The following is a 25,433-nucleotide window of genomic DNA, read 5'->3' on the forward strand; positions in this document are numbered from 1 at the left end:
TAAAATATTTTCAGTTATAGTAAAACGATCCATTTTTAGACAAAGAAAATTTAGGTGTTCACGTTTATTAAGGTGAACCACTTTGTCAATTAGATGGCTACACTCCCAAAAAACTGAAACTAGAGGAAAACCTTCTCTATCTGCTAAAAAGCATATGCTTCAAAAACCCACAGCAAACATCAGATTTAATGATAAGACTGAAGGTTTCCACTCTAAGACTGGAAATAGTCTCACCACTTCTGTTTGTCATTACACTGGGTATCCAGGCAAGGCATTAAAGGTAAGAAATAGAAACACATAAAGGTTGGAAAGAAGGGGTGCCTAAGTGGCTAGTGGGTTAAGCCTCTGCCTTTAGCTCAGGTCATGATCCCAGGGTCATGGGATTGAGCCCCACATAGCTTCCTCCTCTCTCTCTGCCTGCCTCTCTGCCTACTTGTGATCTCTGTCAAATAAATAAATTTTTTTAAAAAGATTGGAAGGAAAAATGTAAAAATTCCATGAATCACATGTGATAGAATTATGCATGTAAGAAGGATCTAAAACGTCTACAAAGAAAAAAACTCCTAGATTTAATACATAAACATAGCAAAGTCTCAATGTAAAATGTCAATATACAAAAATGACCTGTAACTCTATGTAGTAGCAATGAATAACTAGAAGACAAAATGTTTAAATGGCATTTCAAATAACATCAAAAACATAAAATAAATTTAGGAAAAGGTGCAAGACCTTGAAAAAGCACTGCTGAGGAAATGAAAGGAAGCCAGCACAAATAGAGGAGAAGTACCATGTTCATGGAACAGAAGACTCAGTGATGTTATGATGTTCAATCTTCTCAAATTGCTCTGTGGTTTCAACACAATTTCTATCAAAGTCCTAGGAAGCTCTGGGTTCCTGGGTGGGTCAGTTGGTTAAGTCTCTGACTTCAGCTCAGGTCATGATCCCAGGGTCCTGGATTGAGTCCCACTTTGGGCTCCCTGCTCTGTGTAGATCCTGCTTCTCCCTCTGCCTCTCTCTCTCTCTCTCTTTCTCTCTCTCTCTCTCTCTGTGTTTCTCACAAATAAATAAATAAAATACAAAAAAAGAAACAAGGGTACATAAAGTACATTATGCTATCCATGTGAAACTAGTTCATGGAAAAGTAACATAGAATAATGGGATAATGGAATTCAAAACAGGAGTTATCTCCAAAAAGGCACTGACCCAAAAAGGCCTGAGGGAGCTCACCCATGTGATGGAGACTGTCTTGGTCTTGACGGAGTGTGAGTTACAAGGGCATTCCCACTTGTCAAAGCTCATTTCAACCAAACACATCTCTCTGGTATGTGTATCTCACTATATATAAATTTCCTCAATAAACAAATCAATACTTAAATGAGTCTTTACAAGTTTTTAAAATAAGAATAAAATAGGAATTCTAAGATATGAGAAAATATTGGTCACAATTTATTGGCAGCGTGTTCTTCCTTTTTTAAGTGTGTCTTATGATGGATGGTGCCTTGAATCGGTACAAAATACACGTGAACGCCCATAGTCAGTGGAGCTTCATAAATGCTCAGTCTTTTCCTTCTTTTTCCCAGTGGGTTTGATGTCCCGTTATCTATACGTGCTACAAAACAAAGAACTCTCAGCATGAAATGTGGCGTAAAGAACAGGGTGTGAACATCTACAGGCTGAATGAGACTCTAGACCTGTACTGTTAGCTTTGTCCATAATAACTCGGGGCCTCCGAGTACTGACTTCATCGTAAAGAGTTTCCATCCCAAGTGTGAATAAGACCAGTGGAAACTCTGTTTGGTCCCATATCCAAAGGACCCCGGTGACATCGGTGTGACTCTGCTCTGTATGAGTCCCCAAGTCAGAAGCAGTTTTCCTGTCTGGTCGGATGCGTCACATAAACAACCCCTGCCCCCCAGCCCTCCCCTTCCTCCTCACTTCCCCCATATGGTCCTCAGTGTCTCCGTCACTGTCCTCTCTGGCTGCAATCTCCTCGTTGTTGGCCGACTCCCAAGAGTCCGCAGGCTGCACTGCTCTGACAGGCACGGACTAGAGCTTGCTTACCTCTGACGGCCTCTGCCAAGTCCCAGTTACCGTTTCAACCACAGCCAGGGAGGCTGGAAATGCGCTGTGTCCTCCGCCAATTCCCACACTAATCCCGGACTATGTCTCACCTTCTCCAAGGTCTCCCGCTCAGGATAATTGCACACTCACTTCAAGAATCAGTAGACAGGCTTGCTGGCCCATCCTTCCTCCCTCCCTATCAGCAGAGTTTCTATAGCTTTCCCACACCGGCAGCGAGCCTTCCCCGCTCTGTGAACTACCTAGCTTGTGGGATGTCTGTAAGCATCAAGCAAGCTGGGCCTTGGCCAGTGTATGCGTCTGGACCTGCTTTCCCTTGCCTCCACTCTTGCTCTAAGAAGAACATTCCCACATTCCCGATTGAGCAAGAAGGATGAGACACATGGAGCAGAGCCCAGCCAAGATCAGCAGGTACATGAGAAACAAACACCAGTCATTGAAAGCCAGAACATTCTGGGGTTATACGTCATGAAACAGCAGCTCTCTCTACAACAGTCATTCCAGGGCAAGCTTCCAAAACCAATATCTCCCCTTTCTTTCTTTCTTTTTTTTTTTTTTTGTATCTCCTTATGGTATTTTCAAAGTTCTCTCAAAAAGTATTCCTAATTAAGATACCAAATATTTTACTCCAAGCATCTTGTCCCATTCCCTTGTTAGTTCCTGACCTTTGCTTCTAGTGCACACACAGTGAATGACATGCTCACTGAGCAGACTTGTGTTCAGCAAGCACAGTATAGGGGCACAGAGCTACACGCGAGGATGCTTGACCATAGTGGGAGGATCCACGGCAGGAGGTGGACACGTAGGATGGCAGAGACCAGACGGGGTGGGGGCTCCTGAGCCAAGTTGAAGGACTTCCACAAGCATGAAAGCCTTAACAGAATTTTAAAGACTGCTAAGATCATATGTGTGCTCTAAGAACCCTGGCGGCAAGCTCTTCGATAGAGAACCAACTCAAGACTATCTTACATCTCCTTACCTACGAGGGATAATGAGGCCTTATAATCCGAGGCCACAACACACATGGGAGGTGAAGCCCAGATAAAGATCATAAACGATTTAGCACACAAGCAATAAATGACTAAGTACCCAATTAAAGGTGTGTCGAGACCACTGTTCTTTGGAAGGCCAAGGATACTCCAACTTACTGCTCAAACCACTCGGATGTACGTGTACACTGATCGAGTCAGTGCACTGCACCAGTGAGGGGCCTCTCAGCTTTGTTCTGTTGTTTTAAAAGCTATGAAAGTGTCACTTGGGATCACAAAATATGGGGTCCTCTCCATAATGCTGGGTACGGAACTGCTGTATGTGAATATATACGGTCTAACTTGTGGATATGACGAGTTTCACAGCCACACAAAGGGAGGTCTGTGAAGTATTCTGAGGTCTAAAAGGGACTTCACGTATTCAAGCATTTCAGAGATAAAGTGATGAGCTGTTTGATCAGCAGAATCCCACTTACGAGAACTGAATTTTGCGCGCAAGCAGAGACCAGAGCCTGACAGGTGAGAACACTGAGTGGGCGTGTAGGACTAGAAACCTCGAACCGGTTCACGTCCTCAGTCGCACGTTAATTCCGCGAGGTGGGATTATCGCCAGCACTGTAGTCAGTGACTGAATCAGAGAAGATAAATCATTTTCCCAATCGGTAACAAGTGGCAGAGACAGGAGACGAGGACCAAGCCATCAGGACCCCGGAGCGCGGGTCTGGGTGAGCTGAGGGACTTGCATTGCTGCCAAGTCAGCAGACAACACGCTAAAACAGGCGTCTATTTCCGTCTGTCACAGATGTCCTCGGAGCGGCTTCCATGTTTTCTGAGAACCAAATCCCTGATTTTCACTCACATTGTCTTCATCAGTCATGGAATATTTGTGGTTTTCTTTTTAATTATATAACACAGATGATCAAAGAAGGCAAAAACTGGAAAAAGAAACAGAAAGAAATGCACCCTTCCACTTTGCTTTTCTAGAAATGGCAGATTGGGCCGAGGGAGACCTTGAAACTTATGGTATGAATGGAATGTAATTACCCACAGGCCCACTTGCAAGAAGGTACCAGATGGGAGTTACTAGGCTAAGGCTTTCCCAAGAGCGGCACGTGTTTGAGACCAGCCATGTAATTTAATTCCAAAGGAAGGTTTTTCACATTAGCTTTTAATCCAGGGTCACGGCCTTAATATTTACAGGCTTGTAGGCACGGAACCCAGCTTCTGCATAATCTCTTGTAATCCTAGTAATAACAGAATGAGGGATATATATATATTCCCATCGTGCACTTTACCAGCAAAACAACCGGAGGTTCCGAAAGTGTTACGGCTTACTCAAGACAGCAGAGCCAGGAAAAGCTGAACGGGAATCCACAGTCAGGCTCTGGCTCGTCACCACCCCCTCTAGAAACACCCGCAGCAAAGAGACAACATGGGACGTCCACAGCCAAACTCATGTTTCCAAAAAAACAAAGATTTGGATGCAATTCATAGATCCGGTTTCTTTGGAAAGAAAATAGTGACCACGGGTGTCCATCCCGATTATTTTCCCCGTATTTATTTCCAATAGCAGCAGACCCAGCCTTCAGCAACGGTGGACCCAGAAGTCGATTCCCATCGGAAACATGCAGCCTAGGCCCCTGACGGGAGAGCACAGCCGCGTGAGCCCTGGCGAGGAGAAGCGGCCTCGGCCGGCTCTCAGAGCCCCGATGCTGGGCGGTGCTCAGTCACACCCCCTTCCCACTCCACCTCTGCCTTCCCTGCGTGCCCGGCGTCTCCGGAGGACTCCTCCATAGTAGAAGGCAACGTCACCAGAATTTCTATCAGTGACAACTACAACAGCATCACTCGGACGTGGTCCGTGCCGTCCCTTCTTTGCTTTTCCTCCACCTTGGACCTAACTCTCCACGGCACTCGCCAGATCCCATCCCCGTTCTCCAGCATCCCAGGGCTCTCCACACTGTGAGGGCCACCCCAGCCCTCCGACTGTCAGGGTTGGGATCTGGCCTCGACAAGCCTCACCGAACAGCTCAGCAGCTCCACACCTTCCCGGCCGTGGCTGACCGGACCCCGAAGCCTCCCCCAGCATCACCGGCTAGCTCCGGGACAATCCCGCCTCGTCCATTTTCTCTGCTCACGGCCCTTTCGTAGTTAGTGAGATGCAAAGCCTCAAATGAGCTACGGAAATGTCACTTCTTTTCCGTTAAACTGTGCAGAATTAGGAGACGGATTTTCTTAAAGGGAGGTAGGGAAAGTAGTCTGATCTTATATTTGGATTCCTTACACAACGGAACAAGATATTTTCCATTTTCAAGAAAAGTCCCGCATGAAGACTTTCATGTGTTTCACCTGAAACAGCTACAAATGAAACTGATATCGCTGCCCTAGTATAACATACACTGTGTCCCCTCAGGCCAACTCCCAGAGTCGGCCAGATCTCTCCAAACTAGGGGCGCCTGGGGGGCTCAGTTAAGCATCTGCCTTCGGCTCAGGTCATGATCTCAGGGTTCTGGCATCAAGCCCCGCATCGGGCTCTCTGCTCAGCAGGGAGCCTGTTTCTCCCTCTCCCTCGGCCGCTCCCCCAGCTGGTGCTCTCTGCTCGCTCTCTGTCATATAGATAAAATCTTTTACAAGATTTATCTATACTAGTTTACTTTGCATGTAGTTAAAGGAAAGAGTGGTGGGTTTTAAGTAATGAGATGAGAAAGAGAAAAAACGAAAGCAGCATTTGGACACAAAGGACAGATGTTTGAGAGCCACAGCCCTACCCACAGGGCACAGCCCGCAGCCGAGATGCGTGTCAGGGTTAGGACAGTGCAAAGCCTCCCACCACGTGTTCTCGAGTTGACCTTTCAAAGTCTGCCCCTCATTTACAAAGTGAGAAAACCAGCTGCTCCGCGCACCGTCACTGAGAGAGACAGAAATGAGAAGAGATGCATAAATTCTGCCCTGAAGAGGCCCAGGCTCACCTGCCCCCTCTGTGACGGGGACGGGGTAAAGGGCGTGAGGCCACGGAACTAACCCAGCGGGACTGGCTGTGTTGTAGGTCAACAGGGCCTCCGCTTCATGGTTCTTAACCCCCGGACCCAGGGAGAAACCGTACTGCAGTGCCCGGAAGTTACGCCCGAAACACCACCACCTCCGGGCAGCTCCCCGTAACAAGCGCTTCTGCTGAGACTAATGGATGAAAGGACACGAAAGCAGCTCTTTTAGGGACAGCAGTTTGGTGTCACTGGAAGTAACTCGATCCTGAGGTCGAAGTCTTCTCCCTTCTTGGGAAGCAGGAGCCCTTTCTGTTCTCAGAGAAACTCACTTCTGAAAACAGCCGTGGGAGCGTCTGCCCTGAGCCCAGACGATTGTTCCCGTACAAACGGGGCGAAGGGGCCGGGGTGTGGGCCTATGTGCGAGGGAATGGTTCAGAGATGAACACACGCTGGACAGTTATAGCAGAAAGGGCCCTAGAGTCATTCAGGTCTCCTGACGGACTGACTCTACAGAATTGGCAGGAAAAGTCCTATTTCCACAGCATTCGTCACTGCCGAAGCGCGTCCCCCTCATCATCCTAGCAGCTGTAACTGAGGACAGCTAAGGGGTCACTCCATGCTGACACGATCCTAACCACTTCCCGTGAGCTTATGGATACTCACAGATACTCACGAGTACTCACAAATACTTATGAACACTCGTACATGGTCATAGATACTCACGGGTACTCACGGACACTCACAGATCCTCACGGACACTCACCCGTGGGTACTCACAGGCACACATGGGCGCACATACTCACGGATGCTCAGGTCAGAAGCTGTTCTCACTCCGCAGGTGAGGACATCCTCATAACCTGCCCAGGCTCCCTCCACTCCGCGCAGGCGCGCTGGCGCCCGGATCAGACCATCCGACCCAGAGCGCAGCCTCCAGCAGCACCGGGTAATTTTCCTCGGTCCTAACCACCTGTGCAAGAAGCCCCGACACCACCCATGGGGTCCCCCGGGGACGCAGTGCAGGGACGTTCTGTGGCTTCCCGAGGCGGTGCGACAAGTCATGGGGGAAGCAGGACGCGCGTCGTTATCAATCCCGACGCGAAGCGCTTGCGATTCCTCAGGAGCCAGAACGGGGTTCGAAGACTGAACCGGCGCAGCCTGCAGTGGTCTCGCAGAAGCTGGCCTCCCGCGGCCCGGCGCAGCTCCCGGGACAGCCCGCGACCCCGCTCCCTGCACAACACACCACTGCCGTCACGGCTGCGCTCTCGTCCGGCCTTCCGTCCGCGGCCTCCTTGCACAGGTGCACTTGACCCTCGGGCCCGAGCACTGCTCGCCACACGACAAGGCAGCTGACGGCCGCCGGGGGTGGCCAGTGGGAGGGCAGGGCGGGGGGTGGGACGGCCACGCCGCCCACCCACCAGCAGCCAGCAGCAACCTCAGGGAGGCCAGGCCACATTGCTAAGGCGCCGTCCTCCGAGACGGGCCCCTTTGAGGAGCCCTCACCTTCTTCATCCCTTCTCTGATTGCTGGACCCCAAACAGCCGGGGCAGCTGACGCCAGAAGCGCCTCTTCAACGGGGGCAGGAGGGGAACCCCATGTCGTGGAGCATCCGTGCCCGCCAGCCCTTGGGGAGACAGGCCAGGGTGCCCAGATCTAGGAAGACGCCCGGACTGGACTTGGGCTTCAGGACAATTTTTTATACACGGACGGATTTCGGAGGGCAAACGTCCATTTCAGAACAAATATGTCCAAGGATGCAGGGGCTCGAACCTCCTCTTCGGGGCTTCTCCGTGCTGGCACCGGGCACGGCTCTTCCTGCTCCCCACATCGTGTCTGTGCCTCCGGGAAGCGGCTCAGGGCCTGAGTACAGGTGCTCGGGCCGAGGAGCCACGTGCTCTCACGAGGGACAGAAGCCGACACGCTGGTCCTCACGGGGCCTCACGTGGACGTGCCTGATCCCTCACTCCCGCCGCGTCCTCGGGGGAACCCCCGACCCTCCGCTCCGGCCAGGGACTTGCGCTATCTGACCTCCCCCCGCACTGCGCTCGTCCGCGTGCTTCTCAGCCACCGCAACCTCACAGCAACAGGATCCTCTGCTTGCTTGCGACATGTCCACGTCTTGTCCCTACTCCAGAGCAGTGGTTCTCAAAGTGGAGCCCCAAGGCATCCCTGGGGACAGAACACTTTCTGGAAAATATCAACGTGCCCTTTGCTCTTGGATTCTCACAAGTGACTGGTGACAAGCCAGACAGGACGTGTCCTCAGGGAGCACACCCTTGCCTGCTTGGACACGGGGCACGTGCACTCGTGGATGCAGCCCGGGCTCAGAGAGGCTCTTTGGGGCCCTCGGCCATGAAGAGTATAAAGGTTTCTCAAACCACAGAGTCTGAGACCCGCCACGTCAGGCCATCAGCTTGGATCGTTTGAGGAGACCCTTGGGCTGGGCGTGTGTCTACGGACTCTTCTGGTGACAGCAAATTCGTGTGACATGGGGCCGGCCTAGCTTCTCCACACGCCCATCGGGGTGCTCACCAGGGCCGTGTGTGTGGAGACCGTGACGCCCACGGGACCACCTGAGTGCTCCAGCCCGACCAACACGCGGCCACGCAGGGGAGCCCCGACCGCCACGCACGCCAGCCGGGCACCTGCTGCTGCCGAGCGTTCGGTGGACGCGCAGCCACGGGCATCGCGGGTCGGGTTGTGTCAGGCACTGGAGAGCACAGATCCATCCCCGGGCAGGACCGCCAGCTCGAGGCAGGGGCAGTGTCCCGGGAGAGTCCCCGTCCCCATGAGGGCGCTGGAGCTCTGGAGGTTGCTGGGGGGAAGGAGCTGGCTTACCGAGCAGCGTGTCCCCAAGCAGGCTCCAGCCGGGGAGCCGCCGACGCCCGGCAGTTTCCCTCGGCTTCAGGGAAGACCGCACACTGTCCGGCAGAGTTTATTTCTTGCTTCTGCCTGAGCGTTGCTTTCCTCAGTGAAGCCAGGCCCCCAGCTTGGCTCTGCTGCGTGGTGAAGACACCCGGCCTCCGACAGGCTTCTCCATCCCCCTCGTCAGGGCGACAAAGGGCGGGTCTCGGTGGGTCCACGCGCTCCGCCCGCTGCTCTCAGGAGGGCCCCCGCGTCCCAGCAGGGGCAGCTCTGCTTGCTCAGCCCAGCGAGGCACAGAGTGCGGGGACGGTCACAGACACACTGGGAGACACTTGGAACCGAGGAGGGAAAGATGAACATCGATGAGGAAGCGAAAACCCACATCCGATGTCGGCTGGGGACCCGAGAGCTACGTTCCTTCTCAGCCACAGGACAACTGTGTTAGATGGAAAGCCGCAGAGATAGGGAGTCGCGGACCCCCCCGTCCTGTCCTCATGAGCACTGACCCCACGGGCCGGGCCTGCCTCCCCCCGCCCCGTCCAGCTCGCCTCCCCAGCCGCCCGCCCTCCTGTGGGGCCCGAGGGCCGTGGCTGCCCCGACTAGGGAGGAGAACCTAAAAACACGTTTTGGCAGAAATGTTCAAACAGAGCAGAGTCTAAATATTTAACTTTCACAGATCACAGAGCACAGGAAACGGCGAGTCTGGCACCAAATCACCTAATAAGGCAACGTTTGCTGCAGTGGGTGTGAAGGCAGCCTCCGGCCTGCTGGCCACCCCCGCACACGCGTGACGCCCGGGGCGCTGGTGTGACGGGGAAGGCAGAGCCCTCCTGGTGTCCGCGGCGAGAGCGGCCAGGGAGGCCAGGACCCTGCACCCAGCGGGGAGAGCATGCCTCTGCCTCTCGTCCCCAGACTGCCACATGGACTCCTTTCCTGAGTGAGGGGCAGAGTCTGAGGCCCTCAGGGGCAAACCTGAGCTCTGAACCCTCAGCCGGAACATTCCAGAACACACCTCTCCCTCCGTCTGCCTGTGCCCAGGGCTGTACCTTGCTGACCCGCTCACACCAGTGAGTCTCCACGCACAAGGCACGTGTTACTCCTGATGCCTGAATCCTGTGTGCTTATGTCCCCTGTCCCCACACTGCCACCCAAACTGTCCTGCTGGCCTTCAAGCCTGCAGTCATCTACCCGAATCTGTCCCCCGCCCATCCTGCCATGAGCCCGGGGTGGCCCAGCACCACTTCCTGAGCCTGGGTCGGCTCTCAGCAGGGTGGGGGGGACACAGTGGTCAGCCCCAGAGACCCCGGTGGGGGCTGCTTCCGTTCCAGGCACCCTGTCCCAGTCTTGTCCAGGGGGACCCTCCCCCAGCAGTCAGCCCATGCAGTGGGTGCCCACAGCCACCTTCTCCCCACCTCTAGCGAGGGACCCCAGCATGACCACTGAGCCCCCCTTATCCCTCCACCGAGGTTTGCGCGGGGCCGGGCAGGTGAGGCGAGGTCATCTGTTGACAATAATTTCTGGAACTTACACAAGAGAAATCCACTAGATTCCTGGAAGCGTGTTCAAAAAGCCCTGGAGCCAGCGGAGCCCAGACGTGGAGAAGGGCTCCTTGATGATGAAGCAGGTGCAGAGACAGGGAGGGGGGAAGGACCCCACAACTTGGAGTGGGAACTTGGAAACCAGGACACGCAGCCAACGGTCCGCAGTGTCTGTGCAACAGGCAAGCACCCCCAAAACTCTCACTCACCCTCCTTGTCGCTCCCCGTCCTGACCAAGCCCACTGCAGTCCCCTGGGAGCCCGTCGGAGAGGCAGTTCCCCACCCCCGCAGGGAACCAGGACGCACACTCTGACCTGATTCCAGGCGTCCCCGGGTTGACGCGGCTCTGCCCTGAGAGCGGCAGGCAGCGTGCGTGGTGCGGGAATGAACGGTCAAGCGGCTGTGCCGACGCGCTCCCAGAGCTCGGAAAACACATGTGTCCTTCGGCCGGAGCTTCAGGAGTCCTCAGGAAGTATGTCCTGAGCACATAATCTCAAGGCGCAGACCGCGGATGAAGAAGCATGTTCCTAGGGCGCCTGGGCGGCTCGTCGGTGAGCGTCGGCCGTCGGCTCAGGCCCTGACCCTGGGGCTCCAGAATCGACCCGCGTCGCACTCCCTGCCTGGGAGGAGCCTGCTTCTCCCTCTCCCCGCCAGCTGCTGCTACGCTCTTTCTCTCAAATAAATAAATAAAATCTTTTTTTAAAAAAGAAATGTGTCCCTTAAAGAATCGTTAATAAGACCAAAATATTAACATCAGTCTAAGAACCTTCTCTTAAGAACTAGTTTCGGGAGACTGTCCCGTCACGTGACGGTGTGAAAGCCACACAAACGATGGCTGGAAAAGCATCTCCCAGGTCTTACTGTGCAGAACCGTCATGCGGGGAACCTCATAAGGCCTCAGGTTCCCAGACCCGCAGACCCAGCAGACCAGTCCCAAGGCCGGCGTCTCCCACTCACCCAGACGGCCGCGGCCACACCGTGAGCAGCTCCACAGTGGAACGATGTGTGTGTGGGGGGGGGGCGGGGCGTGTGAAATATCTGTGTCACCCGCCCCGTGTCCCCCGCCCTGGGTCCCCTGCTCCATGTCCCCCACTCCCTGCCCCCTGCCCCGTGTCCCCGGAGAAGTCCACGCACGGCGCACGCCGTTCCCTCCAGTTATCACGCGTTAGGAATTCACAAGTCATTTTGTAGTATTTTCCTTGGTGTCACTATCTGCCGTCTTGAGCACTTGCAGCATTTTGAGAACTTTGCGCTGAGCAAGGAGTGTCTGCAGCTGCGAGCCCGCACAGGGCCAGACGCTCCCAGGCCGAGCTCGTTTGCAGGGGAACGAGGAGCAGCCCACGTGGGGCCTGCAACGCACACGGGTTCCTACGGTTCTTCTTCACGCCCTGCGCTCCCCGCCCGACCCCAGTTCGGAGACGCAGCTAAGTGGGGTGAACGTCCCTGCAAGCAAGACGCTCTTGGGAAAGGCGAAGACGTGAGGAGAGAAAAGAAGATAGATTTCCAGAAGAATGCTCTGCCAGACTGAGTCAACAAGGCAGAGACAAATGCAGGGAAGCATTAGAAACGTCCCCACCGGAAGTAGCAGGGCCAACTTTCCACCCAGGACGGCGGCGTGTCTAAACACTCGCTAAAGTTATGTTCTCGTCAGTTGTCCCCTCGCCTCAGGGGTTCTCGTCGATTTCCTTCTGAGCCACATGGAGCCCTTCTGCCGGGGTCGCACACGCCCTGTTTGTCCTGACGGGACCGAGGCCCCATAGCAGATGCCGGCGCGCCTCACCCCACAGAAGGTCTCTCAGCGCTGCTGTTCTCCCTGCAACCGGGGGCACGTCGCCAAGGAGCAGCGGCCCAAACGCCAGCCCACGAAGACGCTGGGGAGGGAGGGTTTCCTTCCAGCCACGACCGCGACTGAGCAAGTACGGCAAAGCTGGGAGCACCCGGGGAGCCTCCGGGCCGGCCCGGTTGGGACTTTTCAGCTTGTTCAGAAGAGAGCACGGCCGACAGCTGGCATCGCCACGGCCCCGTCCCGTCCAGCAGGCGACCTCCCAGCCGTGCTCCGGAGGCTCTCCTCGCCCGCGCGCCCGCTCCCAGCCAACGGCTCACGCGCTGCCGCTGTCTCAGCACTTACGTCCCGGCTCCGCTCTAGAGGCCCGAAGCGGACGCCACAACCACACCTCACTGACGTGTGGAGCAGCAGCAGAGACAGGGCAGGAGTTAGGACACTCTTCAACAAGGACACCAGGACCGCTGCACGCCCACGGGCCGAAAAGGAATCTGGACACAGACCTTACACGCTGCACAAAAATGAACTCAAAATCCGTCATAGACTGAAACGTAAAATGTAAAGCTACATTTCTGGGAGCTAGCACCAAGGACGTCTCGATGACCTTGGGTTTGGTGAAGACCGTTCGGACAGGACGGAGGTGTGAGCCATGAAGGAGGCCACGGCAGCCCGGGCGGCGTCAAAGCAGGCGGCGTCTCCTCTGCAAACAGCACGCAAAGACAAGCCACAGAGAGAAAACACGTGCAAACCCCAGACCTGGAAAAGACGGCATCGAAAAGGTGTAAAGAATGTTTAAAGCTCAGCACCAAGAGGACAACTTGAAAAATGGGCAAAAGCCGTGAGCAGACTCCCCGCCGGAGAAGACAACCAGACGTCAAATAAGCGCGGAAGCACCTGCTCAAAGCCGTGTGTCGGCGGGTGCAGGCGCCGTCACGCCCCTTCGCCCGCGGTGCCGCAGGAACAAGTTCCTTTCAGAACTTGGAGCCCCGGCTGGAGAGACAACACCCCGGCAATCATGAGAACACACCATGACTGAAAAATGCTTCAGATTAATAAAAGAAATCTTGAGCTAATAAAAACTCTCTTTCCAACCAAGCATTTTAGAGAAATTTTTGTTTTTGTTTGTTTTAAAAACGAACTTCTAAAATGAAGAAAATATCCTCCTCTTCCTTGTGGTAGGGTAACACCAAACATGAAAACAAACTTATTTCCAAGCTTCCAGACGAGAGCGAAAACACACCCGCTGGCCAGGACGCGTCTTGGAAGCCGCCTTCCCATCTAAGTCCGAGCCGTCGTGAGCTGCAGGAACGCGGTCGGAGCGCCTGTTCCCCTTGCTGGCCGAGTGTTCCTCGCCGATGCCGGCCCTGACCTCTCCTCCGCGCTGCGTCACCAGCCTCTTGCCCGCGTCTCGCAGCGCGTGCCCGGCGGGTGTGTGCCCTTCGGCAGGACCACGCGTGCCGCCCCGTGTCCCGAGCGGTCTCGCTCTGCACAGGCCGTGTTGAGTAACGACAGTAAAGGCTGGCAATTCCTCTCACACCTTCAGCCTAACTAAAAATTTCGTTTCTGAAACGAAAACCCACCATTAGTCCCTGACTAAACCCACAAATGACAAAGTACAGGCTGATTCTCTGTGACGAGGAGCTGATTGCATTTTCCCCACAGCAGGCGTCGCTGCGGAGTGCACAGAAGTTGTGCAGCAGCGGTTCACACCTCAAGGTCCGGCGCGGGGGCCCAGCAGCATTTGGGGAAAATCCCCACAGGCTTACGCGGCCGACACACTTTCACACCCTTATAAAATACATGAATCTTTTCTTCATTCACATCAACTGTACTTGGCTGGTTTTAAAAAAATGGGGGCGGGATCACCATTGAAATACACAAAATATGTGTGATGATGAAAGCAAGAGCCACGTTTGGGGGAAATTCTCGACTCTGTCTTCCTCCCAAAGTCGAGACCCTGGGATCAATGTCACTGTAGCTCACCAGGAACGGTCGCACCGAGGGGCACCATCGCGAGAATCAGTCTTCTTTACGGATCATAAAACCACTCCTGTTGTGAAGGACTTTCCACACAGACACTAAGCATCGGGGCGACCGCAGAGAGAAGCATGAGGAGGAGCCGCTGGAATCGTCCGCCAGCCGGGAGACGACCGACGGCCGAAGGCTGGAGACAACCGAGGCTCCAGGCTGAGCCTCCTTGCCGATAAGTTTCCTTTGGGTTCAAAACATCCAAATGCAAGTCACACTGCAATAATTCTATGTTTTGGACTGAGCTGTGTCGCCCCAAAAATTCATATGTTAAAGCCCCAGCTGTTCCCCAATGTGACTGTATTTAGAGACAGGGTTTCTGAAATTATCCCTTCCTAAGGAGGTTCTGGTTGAGGTTAGAGGTGGCCACGGGGCCGGGTCCTGCCGTGGTCTGGCTGGGGTCCTCACAGGCACACACCCGCACTAGAGAAGCCACGCGGGCACCGGAAGGAAGGTGGCATCCACGTGCCCAGGAGCAGAGCCTCGCGGGGAGCCCACGCCGCGGCACCTGGTCTTGGACTCCCAGCCTCCAGGATGGACAGAAATGAACTCCGATGTTTATTATTATTTAAGGTGCCGGTCTGGGAGGTTTTGCTGCGACGGCTCTCGCAGAGGAACATGCTCCGTTAACACTTGTTTTTGCACAAAACCCAAGAAGCTTTTCTCCACTAAGGTGAGCGACACGAAGGCTGAGTCCAGGGAAATGTATTTCCTGAGGGCAGTGGACACATCACGTGGGCAACAGGTTAAATGCGAATTTAGGGTAAGTCTGTACCGTGCAGAACACATTTTTTCTGTTATAACATTTCCTCTTATTCCTCCCTTATTCAGAGTTCCTGCTGGTGTAACCACTAACCGGATTCGCTTGCTTTAAAGGGGGGGGGGGGGAGTTGTTCGTGGTGAAGGGAGAAATTACCCAGTAGGATCAACCTCACGGGGAGAAATTACCCAGTAGGATCAACCTCATGGTTCAGGTAAACCTCAGGAGAGAGGAAGCAGCGGGGCATGGCGGCACATGCATGAGGCCCGCGGCTCCCGTCGGTGCATGGGGTGTCCGCGTGGAGCCCCCAGTGGGAGGGGCTGCAGCGTTCTCTCTTCCCCAGAAGGGGCTCAAGTCCTACAGTGTCCTATGGGCAGGACCAAAGCGTGACCAACAAAAGAAAAACAGACGAACTTCATCGAAAATGAAAGTCTTGATGACTGAAAGGAGCCCGTCGATAAAGAAGTCACAGAAAGGGATACGATATTTGGAAATTATGTATCTGATAAGAAACTGAAAAATGATCCAGAAAATGTGAAGACGTCTAACAAGTCCGTGATAAAATGGTGAGTAACCAAATATTTAAAATGCGCGCAGGACAGGGTACGCATTTCTCCAGGGAAGACATGCCAGCGGCCAACGAGCCCGTCAAGGGGTCCATCGTCTGTCACCGTGGAAATGGGGGTCAACCCTGGGAGAGTACGAGACATCACACATCATCAAACCGCCGGACCTGTTTTAGGAGACGGGAAGTAGCCAGTGTAGAAGAGGATCAGAGAAGCTGGAAGCCTCCTGCGTTTCTGACGAGGGTCCCCCCAGAGCACTGGCTTCAGCGGCTCCAAAAATGTTCAACTCGGAGTCGCCACAGAGCCTAGCGGTTCTCTCAGCTCGGCCCTCGACGGGAAGGAAAACTGTCCACAACCAACGCACACACGCGTGTTCAGAGAACCCTGGTTCACTTGCCAAACACTGTCAACAACCCAATGTCGTCAGCGATGAAGCCTGAAGGTGGTCACGCTCCACGGAATGTCGCTCAGGCACGAGCTGGTGAGGCCCCCAGACACCAGCTCGAGCTCCGAGGCCTCATGAGCGTCCGAGGGATGAGGGAAGCCGGTCTCCAGAGACCACAGCTGCCTGACTCCACCGCCATGAACCCACAGAATGGGCACCTCGACAGGGACAGAAGCCGATGAGCGTTCCCCGGGGCTGGGGGTTGGCCAAGGGAAATGGCCACTGGGGCACATGGGGCTCGAGGTTTAGTCGGCATGACGGAATGTTCTAAAATTCGACGCTGATAGCTGCACAACTCAGAGACTATACTGGAAACGCCAGCGTTGTCCCATTTGGAAGGAAGACGGGCCGGTAGAAAGAGCGCAGGGCTAGCGAAGCTCTGTGCGGTCGCCCCGCACAGATACCTGGGCACAGCCAGGGAGGGAGAGACCCCTGACGAGATACTCTTGGATGAGGGCCGCCCTGGACAGAACGCCCCCCCAACCCCGCTCTCCCCGTGGGTGAGGAAGGAAACCTAATCTCCTTTACCTGTGGGTCATGTCCAGGAAGACCCTCCCTAGCTCATGAGCTGCCCTGATTCTGACTTCGTCTTTAACCTAACTGGTGGGAAGTCCGTAGAGACAGAATCCCAAGGACGTCTGTTCCGCCAAGCGTCCAGCATGAACATCGAGGAGAGACGTTTCTTCTCCATCAGCAGGGCAGGCTGCATCGGGAGCCCAGACAGCGCAGGAACTTCACGGCCACCAGCACGCCTTTCCTCGGGGCACCTGTCACTTGTTCCATTCTTGCAATTTCTAGCACCAGATTCTCAGCGTGGGTCTCTAGCAACTTTACAACGAACACAGGCACAGGATTCTCAAGGAGTGTCCTCTTGCCACTTGCCAAGCTGGGGACTGACCTGAGACACGGACCCCGGGGAACTAAGCCCACCCCTGGGGACTGGCTGCACGGAGAGCCCCACCGGCCTGGTCTGACTCCTGCCCGCTCGGTCCCCATGCTACACTTTGAAGTTGAGATGCTGACACACAGAGAGATAGGAACTCACAAGGGTCGAACAGAGGGGACCCCAATCCAGCCCCAGTGACCTCCAGCCCTCAGCTTGTCCCACAGGCCATGGGAGGGTCTCGCCGCAGCTGGTCTTCTGCTGGAGGAAAGGCTGCCGCTAACTCACAGCCACCCAGAGAAGGGGCCGTCACCTGCTCTGTGTGTCGTGTTCCCACGCACACTGTGTGTGTGCACGGTGCCCCACAGCCCCTTCTCAGCATGCGGTGCACCTGCCTCTCTCCAGGCACCTCCTGTCGCCCGGTGTGTCCCTTACCACGTAAATGGCGAGGAAAGCGCAACTCGGCTTTTGGTTTCCGGAGTGAAGACACTGACGCCCTCCTCGTCCTCACACCTGTGGCCCAAGCACGGGCTGCTCCCATCACTCCCATCACGCCGGCCCCTCCCCCAAGCCCAGGCCTGCACCTGGTCGAGAGCTCACGGCAAGTACACCACGGCTGGGTGCCCCGGTCTGCTCTCACGCAGAGACAATGTCCAGAGGATGCGACCGCGGTCATTTCATGGCAAGCCCACCGGCTTTGGAACCGAACAGGCCTGTCCGACCGGCCGTGTGGGGGTAGGAAATCCGGAACCTCAACTCTGGGCTAAATCCAAGCCTCTGCCACTGAGAGATTTTGGAAAAGTGTCTCCCTGGGAGACATGAGCCAGAGTCTATCATCCGTTAAAACACACGACACTCTGCCGGGTGTGTGACAAGCTTTCCGTCCATTCTATCCAATTCCATCAAATTCTATCTGGTGTTCCGTCAAACACCAGAGCTCATCACCTCAGCGGAGAAGGAGACACACGTCTTTGCCCGGTGAGAGCACGAAGTTCGGATGGACACACGCCCGCCCGAGCTGGGACGGACACACGCCCGCCCGAGCTTTCAGGCCCAATGGGCGGGACGTGCCTGTTCTCATCACCGCTCCCCGCACTCACACCCGCACTCACACTGAAACGTTGTATCCCGGGTCTTTAACCACAGTTTGGATACTGAAATCTAAGAATTACACATGATTGAAATTAAAGCTCTCCCTTACAATTAGGAAAACTGAATAAATTCAGTTATGCACACTTTGGGGGAGATTAATATTTTTTAAAATAATGGACTTTTACTGTCTACATTTAAAGGAAGTTATGGACTTACTTTAATACTTAAATCTGTGCAAATAACAGGTTTTATCACTCAGAATCTGGCTGTTATCTTGGTGTTTCTGCAATCCCATGTTTGAAAAACAGAGTGAAAAGGAAAATGGGGGAATGAACACTTGGAAACTTAGGAATGAAGAAAGAGAACATAATGGGTATTACTTTCCCCAAGGGAATGCAATTTACCATGATTTAAAGCAGAATCAAAAGATAATTATCTTCTGGCCCTACTTTTAATATGTGCAATAAAACAAAAATTATCAACTCTGAAGAAAGCAGAAGAATGTTTCCACTGAGGGGGTTCCATAAAACTGTGGAGCGTTGTGGGCATCACGGACGTCCCCCTGGACAGAAAACAGAGCTGTTTTTACGAGCTCAAGGAGGAGGAAGAAGCATTTTCCCCAGAGTGGGAGGAGGATGTCAGAGAGGACGAAAGGGGCCCCAAGGTTCCTCCCGCCCACACACACGACTTGAAAAGACCAGTGAAACCAGAGACTCCCCAAGGCTGGCCACCCATCCCGGCCTCACTCTCCCCAGGGTCTCCGAAGGGCCCTGTCTGCGGCCCGATGCCCGGCTTTTGGAGGAGCCACAGGCAGAGAGAGAAAAGACACGCTGCACTGCCAACTTCGGACGTGAAACCGTGACAGAACGCCAAGTGCCACGAAGCCGCCGCACGGACCCTCCCTCTGAGCCAGCGGAAAAGCCTACAGCGCCCCCCCCACAAGCCATGGCCCCAGTGTTGGAGGGAGTCCTGGGTCAGTGTCTGCCTCCCAGCCCCAGCTCGGCCACCCAGCAGGGCCAAGCAGGGCACCGTGACCCAAGCCAGGAGGGGAGAGCTCAGTCATCCGGGACCCGCACAGATGCTCACAGGTCTGGGCCGGGTGGCCTCCACGCCCACGGCCATGGTCAACAACGCAGAGTGTCCCACGGGGGAGAGGTCACACGGTGGACGCTCTGCAGTCTACCCGCTGTCCCAGGTCATTAAAGGCAGCAGCCAGAGAGGTCAGCCTTCTGGCCCAACGCGGAGATCGGTCATGGTCCTCACCTTCCCAGAGCAGGGCAGCGGGCTCACCCTCGATGCTGGACCTGCGCCCTCCAACAGAGACCCCGGACGTGACCCACTGTGGGCCTCAGTCCCACTGTGCCCCAAGCACTGCGTCTCACACGGAGAACAAGTCCATGTCCACACGGGGGGGGGGGAACGTCACCAGAACCTGGGGGCTCGGATCAGAGGGTGGCAGGGCTCCTTGGTCTTCCCTGAGGGCAGCCGAGTCGCTTGCCTGCGACGCAGCGTTCCCGCCACCCCCATTCCACACCCACATCTGACCTCTGAGACGCCCCCGTCCTGCTGGGAGGAGCCCGCTGCATTCTGGAGGGCAACTTGCTTCGCTCAGAGCGGCGGACCTAAATGTTCAGCGACGGAGCACCGTCTCCGAAACTCCTAGCATGTGGCCAGGCAGCAGGGCTCTGGGTCAGTCAGGAGCTGCTGGGCCCTAGGGATTGGGAGGTTCGGGGGCGCGGCTGGGCTCTGCATTTGGGCCCAGGGTGGCTGCAGGCAGCAGGTAGAGCCTCCGTGGGCAGAAATTCTGTCCTGAGATGCTGGCATGACGGCCCCCTGGGGACCTCACTGTGTACCAGGGAGGGGAATGGGGCCGTGGGTCGTGACCCGGGAGTGTGAGCTCACCATCCTCCTCCTGGTGGTCCCCAGCTCGGGAACACTGGGCTAGATGAGGCTGGAGGGCTCTGAGCTCAGGCGGGGGCCTTCCCAACCGGTTTCATGGCTCCCAGAGCGAAGTTCTTCTCTCTCCAACTTGGGGAACCACAAGCCATTTGGTCTCTTGTCTCCCTGGCCAGTGAGCACAGGTCCCCGGAGGTGGCACAGGCACCGAGCCCGGAAATGTGGGGGCCTGAAGGCCTGAGGCTTCAGACAGGACAGAGGACAGGAGCTAGGGCAGGAGGGCCGGGGCACGCGGCCGGGGGGAAGCCCGTGTCCGCGTCGCTGTGCAGACAACTCACGCCACCGCAGCCGTCTCTGTTCCCCTCTGGGCCCTGCTCTTGCGTCCCCCACACCTCGAGGACTGTGCGCTGATGTTGGCCAGCGGGGCTGCTGGCCAAGGGAGCATGTCCCCACGGTGCCACAAGCCTGACTCAGGGCAGAGGCAACAGAGCTCAGGCCCAGGGGACGACGGCAGAGTCCACTCGCCGACCCCAAGCCGACAGAATTCGGAGAAGGCTTGTGAGGTCGCCCACAGGACAGAATGCCCTCCTGGTGGCCCCCCGGAGGCCGGCACACAGTCACAGCAAAGGTACAGACAGCAGAGGCCCCGATCCCACAGAGCTCACCCCCCGTAGCAGAACGAGCCTGTCGGCGACCTTCCCACCGAGGCCCAAGTCCTGCTCCTAAGCCTGGGCCTCACTGGGCAGAGCCATGACCCACAGCCAGGAGCCAATGTCCTCCCTCCTCCAGGCAAGGGGAACGCCAGCCGCATGGCAGACCAGGGGCCCCAGACTCCCCGAGACCCTGTCCTCCTTCCAGATGCTGCTGGCTGCAGCCAGCAGGATGCCGTCCGCGAGGGGGTCCGCCCTCATCTCACCCCCACGACCCTCTGGTGACGGCCCCCAGCACCGACACCCCAGAAACAGACACTGCCCTGGGCTGCCGGCGTCTCTCAGTGCCCTTGTCCCCACCAGGCCTCTTGGCCTCATCGGGAAACTCTGGCCCCAACCCCAGCAACTGTCGGGTTGCTGGAAGTAGGAGGTTGAGGGGCGCAGGCGTCGCATCAGGATCAGCGGATACGGCCCTCCTGGTTTCCAAATTAAAAACTGCCTGCACTTCCCAGGGAGAGGACGCTCAGCATTCCCCGGGGTGACAGCCCTCCTGCTGTCCGCGCCCCTCTGAGCCCTAGACGGGACGCGCCCCAGCAGCCACCTGTTCCGCAGGCCGGGTCAGGACTGCCCACGAGGGACTCGCATGCAGCTCCCCGGCTGCTGTCACTGCTGCTGGGGCGTGCGGAGCTGGCAGGAGGCATCAGCCACCGTCGGCCGGTCCCCCGAGCCCCCGGCACACCAGCAGACCCACAGAGCGCTGCCGCGGGCACTCCTCTCCGTGTCGTGTGGGGTCGCTCAGACGTCACAGAACCAACATTCACTCCCAACTCCATCACGGCCACCTCCGGAGCAGAGAAAGCGAAGCCTTTGATGGCAAGCCACCTCCTCACGGCACTAAGATGCGACTGACTTCGGTGAAGATATTTTCAGACACAGACCTGAGGTAAGTGTCCAAAATGAACACCGACGTTAAAGCAAGAAAGACAGCGTGTGCGAGTTCAAAGAGGGACGTGGCCAAGTCACCCTGTCGCCCCCAGAGCGAGCCTGTCCTGAAGGGGAGCCCTGCATGTGCGTGCTGCTCTGAAGCCAGACCCCGAGGCTGCGGACGGTGACAAGGCCTGGTCCCAGTGGTCCGGACGCCACACGACCATCGGGCTGTCGCAGGGCTCAAGAGCAGATTCCTGAATCTGCTCATCTGCAAAGTATCAGATTATCATTAAAGACCGAAAGGAACCCCGACCCGTGACTCGACAGGACAGAAGAGGCAGAACGTGCCAGTTCAGTGAGAGAGCACTTTGAGAGAAGTTTCCGGACTCCCGCCACATTCCATACACGAGTTGTACATAATTCAACGACCATATGTTACAAAACCTCTCATCTGGTAAAATTTTGTGATCAACTTTTACATCTTATTGGATAGAAATAAAACCACAGAATAAATGATTCAAGATAGTGGTTGACACTCTCAATTTTACAGTGAGAAGGAAAACTGAGTCACACATTCTCACCCAAAGCACAATTTCAGGTTTCACTCACCGATGTATAATGACTCACGTAACGGGACTGATGTTTTTCTTGCTGAATGAATCACCAAGAGATGATTTCATTCATGCTTATATTGAATTTCGTTTAATAAAAGTGTGATGGTCAAACTGAACTGAAACTAATTCTCTTTTCTAGTTATCTGTTTTTTTTCTGTTGTTTGCTTCATTGAGTTTTAGGGAAAAATAGTAGTGACCCCATCAGAGAGCCAGTGGAAACCATAATGGTCAAACTCTTTACTAATTTAATAAACACTGAGTGCCCACTATGTGTAAATTCTCATTGACCGGAGAACCCCATTTTCCTCTGCAGGAAAGGTCCCTCCTAGTGAACTCCACGGAATGTTCCAAAGCAAGATGACCACAGGCCCACGGCACATACTCACTATGCACGGTGATCGCATTCTGCATACTCAGCAGCATAAGTAATATTACATCATGTTAACACAAGCTCGCAGGCAAATACGGGGGGACTTTTTTTTTTTTTTTTTTTTTTTAAAGATTTTATTTATTTGACAGATAGAGATCACAAGTAGGCAGAGAGGCAGGCAGAGAGAGAGGAGGAAGCAGGCTCCCTGCCAAGCAGAGAGCCCGATGCGGGGCTCGATCCCAGGACCCTGGGATCATGACCCGAGCCGAAGGCAGAGGCTTTAACCCACTGAGCCACCCAGGCGCCCCTACGGGGGGACTTTTAACTCACAAAGAAACATCAGAGCAAAAGAGAAATGTGTTCCCGGTCTGGTCTCTTCCGTGAAAGGGCACGAAAGAGTAAGGACAAACAGCTGTTTAAAAAATATACAGTAGAGCCAACAGTCACCAATTATCTGTGCTTCGTTAAATAAATGTGCCGGCTTCTATCAGAGAAGATCGTTAGCAAAAGTATCTTTTAAAAATAAAAATTAGTGGGGTGGGGCGCCTGGGTGGCTCAGTGGGTTAAGCCTCTGCCTTTGGCTCAGGTCATGATCTCAGGGTCCTGGGATCGAGCCCCGCATCGGGCTCTCTGCTCAGCAGGGAGCCTGCTTCCTCCTCCCTCTCTGCCTGCCTCTCTGCCTGCTTGTGATCTCTCGCTCTCTGTTGAATAAATTAAAATAGTAAACATAAATAAGAATAGAAATTAGAGGCACCTGGGTGGCTCAGTCTATTAAGCCTCCGACTTTTTACTTCAGCTCGGGTCATGGTCTCAGGGTCCTGCACACGAGCCCTGCATCAGGCCATGCGCTGGGCATGGAGCCTGCTTGACAGTCTCTCTCCCTCTTCTGTCCCTCCCCTGCCTTAAAATTGAAAAATTAAAAATTAAATGAAAACAGGGGCGCCTGGGTGGCTCAGTGGGTTAAGCCTCTGCCTTCGGCTCTGGTCATGATCCCAGGGTCCTGGGATCGAGCCCCACATCAGGCTCTCTGCTCCGCGGGGAGCCTGCTTCCTCCTCTCTCTCTGCCTGCCTCTCTGCCTCGTTGTGATTTCTCTCTGTCAAATAAATAAAATATTAAAAAAAAATTAAATGAAAACATTAAAATTGAAGCTCATTTTGCATTTGAAACCTCAGCAATGGTGGTCGTTGCGCCAGCCCTAGGGTCTCTGCTGTTTCGCTGTTTCACGGCGCCCATCCAAGACTATCTTCATTTTGTAAAACGCCAGCTTGCTGGGACCTTCTTCAGACCCTGGAAAGAACGTGCACCCAGACAACTGAGAGCCCAGGAATTCCGTGCCCCGTGTCCCTGCACCACCGGGTATCGTCTTCTGTAAGTCTGCTCACGCAGGCTGACTACAATCAGATCATAGCCCAGGGTGACTTAGGTAAATGGGCATTTCCCAAAACATCATTTTCAGCCCCTACACGGCGAGAGCCTGGCCTGCGGCCGTCGGCCTGCGACTCTGGTAAGAGCCGGTGACAAGTGACAGAGACGCGTCTGTCCACAGGCAGCTTACTCTGTCAAAACCTGAAATCATGTCCTCTGACAAGTCAAATTGCTCTCGTAGAAAAATGCACACTTCCAGGGACATCGTGCAGAATCACCTCCTACGCCTTCCTCAAGTGAAGCTCGGGGACGGCCACCCCGCTTCTCCCAGGAGACGCCTCCAAGACCCACAGAAAACAGACGACGTTTTCCTCTCCCCCGCGCTCGTCACACGCTACAGGGCAAATCTAACGGGACCGCTTTGGGAATCAGAGTGACAAGACTGAGCAGAACTCCCCATTTCTGAATTTGCTCAGAGAAGCATGCATGTTGCTATCTTTATGCGACAGGACAGACTTCTCCCAATGGCTTCGGGAGAAAAAGTGCAAATTCTAGAAACATGATTACGGTTTCCCTGCCATTTGCACGCATGTATCTGAGGGTCAGACCCGTGGATTTTTCCTGTCCTCATCTCAGCCCGGCGGGGCTACAGCCCGGGAGGACGCGAGCAGGTGGCGTCCGCGGCAGTGACAAGGAAGCTGAGCGTCGCTGCGGGGCTGGAGGCGGTGACGGGGGACGTCCTGGCGACGTGGCAGCAGAGGAACACGGCAGGTCGGCCCCACCCCAGCCCTCCCAAGGCGCCTCCGCGGCTCACTCTCCATGTTGCCTCGGGGGTGCTGGGTCGGGGACAGTCCCCACTGCAGAGCCTCTGTCCTGGGCCTTGCAGGGGCCTCGAGACACCCAGACTCGGCGCTTCCCGTCAGGAGTCCCTCTCAGCGTGCGCGTCAGGAAGACAAACTATCCTTCCTATCCTGAACGTGGGGAGAACTTCCGATTTCTTTCTGTGAGTTGTAAGTGGGCGTGGAAACACACCAGGAGGGAGGACCCGCAACCACAGGCGGCCGAGCTGGGATTCTCAGGCTGTTCTCCTGCAGACGCTCACAGCCCGTACTTGAGGCCGTCGCACGCCGCCCCTTACTAGTCTGTGGTCCCCGGCAGCTGAACACGCCGACCCTGGAGGGACACTCTCTCTCACGTCCCACACGGGGCCACCATTGGAGGAGCCACACAAGCACGCACGCAACCCACTAACCTCGGAGCGCTCAGAGCCAGTCCGCTTCAGAAAACCTCTCATCGGAGACACCGCACGGCTTCAAACGGCGCCTTAACAGCAGAATTGTCCGGCGCCGGGCACTCAGCTGGTCACATGACTGCCTTCCGCTCGGGGCAGGATCCCAGAGCCCCAGGATCGAGTCCCAAGTCTGGGTCCCTGCCCAGCGGGGGGTGGGATGGGGGTGGGGGGGGTCTGTTTCTCCTCCCCTCCCCCTCTTATGTGCAGACTCTCTCTCAAATAAATAAAATCTTTTTTTAAAAATGTAAAACTCTGTCAAACACTCCTTTGTAGCAAATGCAATCCACACAGTTCTGAGGATTTTGAACTA

General features: G+C 55.1%; 1 protein-coding gene across 2 annotated transcripts in view; it reads right to left on the bottom strand.

Moving 5' to 3' along the window:
* SMOC2 (SPARC related modular calcium binding 2) overlaps positions 1–25,433 on the bottom strand; it is a 137,204-nt gene that overhangs the window by 47,878 nt on the left and 63,893 nt on the right. The gene's annotated exons all lie outside the window — the stretch shown is intronic.

This window comes from Meles meles, chromosome 5 (genome assembly GCF_922984935.1).
Source record: "Meles meles chromosome 5, mMelMel3.1 paternal haplotype, whole genome shotgun sequence".
Classification (NCBI taxonomy): Eukaryota; Metazoa; Chordata; class Mammalia; order Carnivora; family Mustelidae; genus Meles; species Meles meles.